Source organism: Prunus mume, linkage group LG1, assembly GCF_029339155.1.
Source record: "Prunus mume cultivar Tortuosa linkage group LG1, ASM2933915v1, whole genome shotgun sequence".
Classification (NCBI taxonomy): Eukaryota; Viridiplantae; Streptophyta; class Magnoliopsida; order Rosales; family Rosaceae; genus Prunus; species Prunus mume.
Window position 1 is genome coordinate 2,742,152 of NC_142698.1, and position 9,032 is coordinate 2,751,183.

The following is a 9,032-nucleotide window of genomic DNA, read 5'->3' on the forward strand; positions in this document are numbered from 1 at the left end:
GGAATTTAAAACATGTGTTTTCAAGGAGCAAGTTGAATGCAAAGGGCTTGTAGTGTTGGATGTTCCAACTAGGTGGAATTCAACATATTTGATGTTAGATGCTGCTTTGAAGTTTGAAAAAGCATTTGTAAGAATGGGAGAAGATGATGATGCCCCATTTGCGTCTTGGTTTGGTGAAGATGAACTGGTTGGGGAAGTTGAGGGGATGGTTGCATCTCATAGGCCTAAAAAGAGGGTAGGGCCACCAACTAAGGAAGATTGGAGCAATGCACTTACCTTTGTCAAATTTTTAAAGGTATTTTATGATATGACATTGAAGATGAGTGTTTCTTTGCATTCGGTTTCTCACACCACCTTTCATAATTTGATTGCAATTAAGGGTGAAATTGGTGATTTGTTCTTTGGAGAGCAATTACCAAGTGAAACTCACACCTCCACGGTTTTGAAAGATATGGCATGTAGCATGAAGGTTAAATTTGAAAAGTATTGGGGTGATCTTGATAAAGTGAACCAACTTTTGATGGTAGCACTTGTTCTTGATCCTCGGTACAAGTTGGGGAATTTGGAGTTTGTATTAAAGAGGAGGTTTGAAAACCCACAAGATGCTATTAAGAAGAAAAATGAAGTGAAAGAGCTTTTAATGAAGCTTTATGAGGAGTATGCTATCCCACCATCTCCTACTTAATGCACTAGTGCTAATGGTGATATTAGTTCTACTAGTAGTATTACTATAACAAGTTCTAGCAAAAAAGGAGGGGAAAAACACCTTTGGGAAATGGAAGAAGGTTTGATAAAAGAATCTCAAGCAAGTAACACCGTGATATTGGAGCATGAAGTTGATAGGTACTTAACCGACCCAATTGAAAAAATGGTTCCCAACTTCGATATTTTGAAATGGTGGAAATTTAATGGGGTTAAATATCCAAGTTTGTCACTTATTGCAAAGGATGTGCTTGGTATTCCCGTATCAACATTGGCTTTGGAATCATGCTTTAACATGAGTGGTCGGGTGATTAATTCATTCCGTGCTTCTTTAACTCCTAGGATTGTGGAGGCCTTAATTTGTGCTCAAAATTGGTTAAGGTCCGATGACATCTCCGTTATACAATATGAGCCAACCATTCAAGAAATGGAGTTTTATGAATCCATTGAGTCAGGTATTTGTTTTTAGTTTTATGTGATTTAATGATGTATATTATAAGAGTGGTGATTTCCTCACTCCTTTTTTTTCTATTTTATCCACTTACACTCCTTTTTTATAACTAAAAAAGGAGTGTAAGTGGATAAAATAGGAGTGGGGAAATCATTGCCCTATTATAACTATATATATAGTTTGCATGTTTGCCTAATGTTTTAATGTGTTAATGTTTTTATTTGTAGATCTTACAATTTTACAGGCACCTACCAACTCAAGTCCTTCTACGTTCCGGTGATCATTTAATATGTGAAGCCTTCATTGGTGTTATATTTTAATTTTTGGCTTATATTTCGAACTTCTAATTTGGTTTGTAATTTAATTATCGATTTTTACATTGGGTTGTATAATTTTTAAGATTGTATGTTTGGATTGGATAACCATGTTTTGTATGTTTGGATTGGATGACCATGTTTTGTATGTTTGGATTGGATGGCCATGTTTTGTATGTTTGGATTGGATGGCCACATTTTGTATTTGGAAGTTAAAATGCATATGTTTGGCATGTAGAAATTATTTAAGTTGATGCCAAATTTTTACAGGAATCTGAAACAGGGCTTTATCTTATATGCTACTGGAGCACAACACAAACATATTTTTACCAAAAAAACCCGCCCAAATGGAAAATCGGACCGGGCCAACCATTCGGTTTGGTCCAGTTTTTCCACTGTTTTTACTAAAAATCGAATCGGACCGGACCGAATGAATAGTGTCGATTTCGGTTCTGTTCGAGCTATGCACCGGACCTATCCGGACTGTGCCCACCCCTATTTACAACCTTCCAAAATAACACAATCTCTATTCCAAAAAAAATAAAATAAAAAATAGAACCTATTTTCCAAAAACACAGTACCTGTTTTCCAAAAAAACAGAACCTGTCTTACAAAATATCACAAGCTATCTTCCTAACACAAGGCAACTTGTCTTCCAAAATAACATAATAACCTAATCCAACCAGCTAATAAAGGTACAACTGTCTCATGCTCAAAATAACCAAACCAGCTAATACAACATAGATAAGTGTGCAAGACCGTCATCATTCCTTGCTCAAGTCTGATGCTCCCACAACCATAGGTCGTTTCCTCAATAAATAAGAATTGCCAGTTGAAGCTTCAGTTGATGCAGGAGGGGCAGATCCAGATTGCAAGAGCGGCAGATCCACTTGCAGGTGTTAAGGATGGAGCAGTTGAATAAGTTGGTGGGGCATTTGAACTTCCAGCTGCAATGGTGGCCTTTCTCTTCCATTTTCCTTTCAGCATAGATCTTGTAGGCTTAGCTCGCCTTGTTTTTGTACTAGAACCAGCTTCACTTGTTTGAGTAGTTTGTTGGGATGAGGCAACAAATAATAAACTGTTAGTTGCATCATATTCCAAAAACATTAAAATTTATAACATTAACAAATGTTCATCCTTAGATGTTTACCTCAGCCTTCCTCTTTTTTTTATTTTTGTTTTTAGGGGGAGATTCCTATGACAAGTCCTTTTATTATGTCCCTTTCTTCCACATTGGCCACACCTCAGTTAGTCTTGAACTTTTGTAACAACATTGGTCTTGTTGCTACATTCACCTGCTTCCTTCCTTCTAGCCTTTCTTGGCCTTCCAGGTTGTTTGGAGTATGAAAGAGGCACACATGGTGGCATATTAGTTCTATCCCACAACTCCATCCCATTAATAGGTAGTATGAGGTTTTCATATGCCTTGAAATATGTTTGAGTGTGATAACATGCATCCACATAATCTATTACGTTCAGACCCTCATTGTAATTTATAGCTTCCACTCCATGAACACAAGGCCAACCAGTCAAATCCCATTCTCTGCAAGAACTGGTCCTCAAATCCAAGTCCACAATATACTGTGAAATCCCACCACTGCCAACTTGAAATTTTCCTCCACCTGACCACATAGTCACACAACCACCTGCTTTTGCTTTATTAATCTCTACTTTCTTAAAAATCTTGGGGCAAATTACTTGTGTCCAATTCTTCATTTTGTCCATTATGCCTTGTATCCTCCTCATCAACTTACACCTAACTATCTCAAACATGGTCAGTATTGGCTTATCTCTACATGCAATATGAATGAGTTGAAGGACTCACACATATTGTTTGAAAGCATATCACACTTCACATAAGTGCTGAAGTGTGATCGAGACCAATGCCTGAGAGGTTTTCCTGGTTCAGATCAGCTAAGCATAAGCATCCATATCAAGGTTTTTCAACTCTTCCATCTGTCTTGCAAACTGTGAAACAGTTGTTGCTTTTGCAGCACCCCCGAATTTGTCAGACAAAGCTTTCCCTTTGAATTGTAATATGAAGTTGGTGAACAGATGTCTTGCACAAAACCTGTGTTCACTATTAGGAACAACTTGCTCAAAAGTTAGTAATAATCCTTTCTGCTTGTCTAATACGAAAGTGTATCCAAACTGGTTAACAATCTCTACATCCTGTACCAACGATTCCAAAAACCAAACTCATGAGTCCTTGCACTCAGACTCAACCACTGCATACGCAATCTCCCATGTTTCATTATTAGCATCTATAACAACTGCTGCTAAAAATTTCCCTCCATATACACCCTACAAGGAGCAGCCATCCAATCCAATAATGGGTCTGCATCCAGTAATGAACCCTGCTTTACATGCACCTAGGCACACATATAACCTTTGAAACACTAGATGACCTAATGGTTGATTGAAATCACATTGAACTTTGGTTGTTGTTCCTGGATTGGTCTTCCTTAACTCTTCACAATAATCCCAAATTCTGGAGTATTGTTCTGTGTATATTCCCTCAATTTGCCACAATGCCCTTTCTTTTGCCCTATAAACTTGTTGCCTAGAAACTCCACTGTTATAATCCTTCTTCACAGTCTCCATGAATGAGCTAACTGGCCAACTTAGATTGCTCTTCAATGTTTCCATATATTTGGCACTGAGCCAACTACACTTCACGGTGGGGTTCTCCCAAACAATACCACAAGTGTGTTCACCCTCATATTTCTTAACCTGCAGGGTCTTTTCATGTTGCATTTTGGAAGCATATATCTCCCATGGGCAATCTGGATCTGCACAAACTGCCTTTAGCATGAAAGTCTCACTTCTTACAAATACAACATCCCTATTCCTCTTTACAAATTGTTCTCTCACAACCGCTCTAAAAACTTTACAATCACTGAACTTCATCCCAACCTCAAACTTTGGATCTGCCATGTCAGTTGCCTAATTGAACTCTGGCCATATATCCGTCATTGGAGTGTCATCATCAGAGTCATATTTAGGCTGCACATTATCATAATCATACTCCTCTGATTCCAGTTCAACATCTGCACCCCAATCCCAAGATTCAACCCCAGCATTTGTTGACTCTGGCTCTTTTCCTTTTGCCCTATCTCCAACCCACTCACTTTATTTGTCCACCCATTCATCAAAATCAACATCATCATCATTATCATCACAACTGAAGTTAGGGTCTACAAAATCAGAGTCAAGACTGTCTGCTGACTCCTCCTCGTCATGACAGACTGTGGTCCTTGTTCTTGCTTTTCTTGTCTTCATTGGATGACATCTTGATAACTTGCTCTTTTCAACACTTCCTTCAACAACCTTTTTTTGAACTAGTCCCTCAATCACTATATTGGACCTTTGGTCTTTATCACGTGTCTTTTTTGCATTTTTGCACCTCCTTTTATCAAAAGCTCTTGCCCTTCTTTTCCCAAAAATAGAACTGACTTTACTTTTCCCTTTCTCTACAGTGGCAGAAGATTCCCTCTCAACAGCTCTTTCTTTGTCTTTTTGCACAGCAGAAGATTCCCTCTCTACTGCCTTTTCTTTTCCTTTTCCAGAAACACCCTGTCTTGTAGAAGATTCCCTTGGCTTTTGTGTACCCCCACCACTTTGTTCCCCATTTGGATCTTCATTGAACTCTTCTATCACCACACTTGGTTTTTTTTTTTGTTGCCTCCATTGTTTGCATTTCCCACCAACAGGAACAATAGCCTCATAATTGTCATCAAGCTCCTCAATCACAACTCCTCTGTTAGGCACAATATCAGCTTCTACATCAACAAAAAAATTTGATCTTGATTGACTACAAAACCAACCCTCATTACTATCAACCCCATGATGTAGGAAGATGTCTATCAGCCTTGTCTCTGGTACAAATACAAGCATGTCTATGACATCTTGATCATCATTAAGCTTTGTTAGGCCACCATTGCTATAGATAGGGATACTATACCAGTAACTAATCACCCATCATACCCTTACTCCCTCACCATATTGTCTATCTCAGTCATTGACATTCTATCCTTGTCACAATAATCAAACCAAGCTACACTGCCAGAAGCATAACAGTTACCACAGATTTTACCACCATGGTACATTCGAATAGAAAACAATTCAGGATCACCTACATATTACATGTCCCAAACATGGGTTATTTTCCATTCAAATATAAAACACAACACAAAACACAGTATTCAAACATTATACAAAAACTATAACTGACTTTTCAATTATTTTCAGTTTAGGACCATTATACAAAAGCCAAATTTTTATTAAACAACCCTTTTCACACCCTTCCACCTAACACTTTTGCATTATTAATAGCAGACGCTTAGAGTATTAAAGGCAAACATTGCCAGCACATGCTTAGCTTGAAGGACCACCTATATTCGAAATCTGCAAGAAGGCCACCTATATTCGACAAAATCTTTCATACTTCTCCTACTATTCCACTAAACCCTATAAAACACAACATTCAACCCAGAATAACTCATACGACCTTTAACCCATTCAACACAGATATCCCAAATCGCAAAAATTTAAACCAACTTACCATATGATGGATGCGGAGCGCCTGGAGCCTTGAAATCCGAACTCATTTCTTCTCACTTCTTCGAAATCGTAGAACTTGCTGTCAGCTATGGAGATTTAGGATTTAGGTTAAACTAAGGTTGAGGATGAACGACGGTTTGGGGCTTTTTCTTTGGTCGTCTACTTGAAAATCGTGCCCAAGTTTGGGCATGATGTTCAGTTTTTTTTTTTAATTGTAGAAACCCAAAACGCCCTTGGATGGCATGAGCGGAATGGTCAAAGCGCTGGTGGGGTGGGTCCCATAGGTGCCACGTCAGCAGTTAACGATTGACCGTATGGTCAACTTAACGGAAGGATGAAATTAGACGATCTTCAAAACATCATGGCGTAAATTGATAAAATTGATACTATGGGGTCCAATTCGAGAATGAACCTAAACCAGTAGGGTGTCTTTTGTCGTTAGCCCAAAAAAAAAATAAAAATAATAAAAAAGAAGCTAATATCAAAGATGAAATGGGGGTGCACTTTCATATTGCATGAAAACGTTTGCATCAGAAAAAGTGCTCAGACATAACAACAAATTGAAACGGAACATTATTACAAAAACCAACATTTCTGGTAAGTGTCTGTGTGTCTCTATGCATGTATAGGTTTTGTGTTATTCAAATCATCATTAAAATCATACAGTTCTTTCTTAATATCTATGTGTCTATATGTCTCTCTCTCTCTCTCTCTCTCTCTCTCTCTCTCTCTCTCTCTCTCTCTCTCTCTCTCTCTTAATTTCTATTAGGCAGCCACATGGCATTTACGTCAATGTGGAATGAAGATTGCTTTACACGTTCATCTATGTCATATTCTTATGTCTGATATGGGGAGAACGCTCAAAACACATTTATATAATCCAAAATTGCAAACTAACACATCTAAACAGATTGCAATAGGAAACAACCTTTTCTATATCCTTCTATTATTGCAAAAGAAAGTGTTTATAATATCATCGGCATATTATAGCCAATTGCTACGCTAGCTTTGACCCTTATCTCTCTCTCTCTCTCTCTCTCTCTCTCTCTCTCTCTCTCTCTTAAATTCAATTTCTGATTTTGATAATATTTTTACTAATAACTAGTAGTGATATAATATATGAATCAAGAAGCATGAGAATTTCATAGTACTATATGATCAAAAAGAAAAGCTAAAATAAAAAATTACCAAGATAAATATAGAAGTACATAAATAAAAACAGTGAGAGTAGAGAGGATTACCTTGAAGAATGATAGCCTTACTTGCAGAGATTGTAGTGAGAGATGGGGGAACAAGAAGCCTCTACAGAGAAAGAGCAGAGGTAGAGGCAGAGACGTGATAACTAGGGTGGATGAAATGTCTGGATTGCTTAAAAATTGTAGGGTTAGGCTTTTTGGGCATATTGTACAAATAATAATGATAATATATTGCAAAAGTTTCATTAAAAGAAATCAAGTGATTCTTGGTTTTTTGAAGAAAAAAAAAACACTTCTAAGGAGAAATACCTCTCATGTGCTTCTCCCTAAAATCACTTTAAGTGATTCTAATACCTATTTTAACCGCTTTTAAATTTTTGCCAAACACCCTATTTTTTAAGCAAAAGTGATTATACCCAACAGGAAGTGATTTTGGCACTCTCATAATCACTCTTAAATGAGTCCTTAGTATTTTAGCATAATCACTTTATGTTAGTAGTGCTTTTACACAAGATTAGTTTATTGTTTGGCTACCCACATAGAAGTGCTTTTATATTGTTAAAAAGTGATTTTGATGGTATTCGTAGCGTTTGGCTTCCTAAAGAAAAAAGTGATTTTTTTTTTGTTGTATTTTTTTTTTCCAGTTTTTCAAAATCAAACGTTTTAAAATTGATAACCAATCCATAATATTAAATCTTGGGCATTCTTAACTGAAAATTGAAAATATATAGCTTCAAATAATACCAAAATTTTCTTTTAAAAAAAACAAATATCAAGTAGACATAAGAAGATTTACGATTCTCTTGCATTCGTCATCCATCTCTCGTGCACGAGTTACATTTTCTTCTACAATAATCTCTTCCATACTAGTCTCTCCCTCATTTGTTGGGGGAAGTAGCTCTTCATCATCATCATATGGTTGGAACTCTACATCCGTCATTGAATCTTATGAAGTTATAGAGAGACATTGAAGTGACAACGACTTGTACTTTTTTTCCAAAGGAAAATTATAAATTTGACGTACCATTCTCTATTAGTTTTTCCAAACACCAAATGTTCTTTCAATCGTGTATCTTAGAGATGAATGTTTGTGATTGAAGATTCTTCCCTTTTGGTTCGTTTCTGTTGTGAAATTATTGCAAGCGCACAATCTGCACAAGTAATATAGAGATAAGTGAAGCGTCGTTTCCATGAAGACTGTAATTTCATTCCAATTACCAATTATGATTAATTGAAAAGTTTATTTGAATAATTGATTTTAAACTAAACTAAAACAAATATGAAAGTAACAATTTAAATAACTGTTTAGAAAACCAAGGTGACGTGGCACTAAAGCATCCGATTTCACCATAACCAATTTCACTTAATTCATATAGCCAATTTACCCTAATTACTACCTATGTTGACAGTTGGTTTCTTCTAATTCATTCGATATCCCTTCTCGAGCTGAACCAAAAGTATTCTTAATCAACAACTCATTCTCTCTCGAGCTACGAATTTAGAAAATCAAGAACCCATTAAGTTCTATGAGAAGCTGCAAAAAAACTGCATGAATCATGTTGGTTCCTCTTGGGTACTCATTCAAGACATGATATTTGTTACGAGAAGCAAACACCAAGCATCTCCTCTCGATCTCCACTTGGATCATCAATTAAATATTAGCTAGATATTTAAAGCATTAATAACAGTAACAAATACTCAACATGGAATAGTAATAAAAAATTACTCTAACTATATAAATTAAGTATTCATGGTTAGGCTACATTGTAGCCCTAGCAAGGAAAATAGGTTCATGACAAAAGAGAA

General features: G+C 36.6%; 1 long non-coding RNA gene and 1 pseudogene across 1 annotated transcript; one reads left to right on the forward strand and one right to left on the reverse strand.

Annotated features, from left to right (window-relative positions):
• The first annotated feature begins 1,005 nt into the window (after positions 1 to 1,005).
• LOC148920698 (uncharacterized) lies at positions 1,006 to 1,578 on the forward strand. The gene is made up of 2 exons (XR_016123196.1): positions 1,006 to 1,157; positions 1,381 to 1,578. It is a non-coding gene; the product is annotated as an uncharacterized LOC148920698 (long non-coding RNA).
• Positions 1,579 to 2,307: 729 nt separating this feature from the next.
• LOC148920699 (uncharacterized) lies at positions 2,308 to 8,166 on the reverse strand (annotated as a pseudogene).
• Between the last annotated feature and the right edge of the window lie 866 nt (positions 8,167 to 9,032).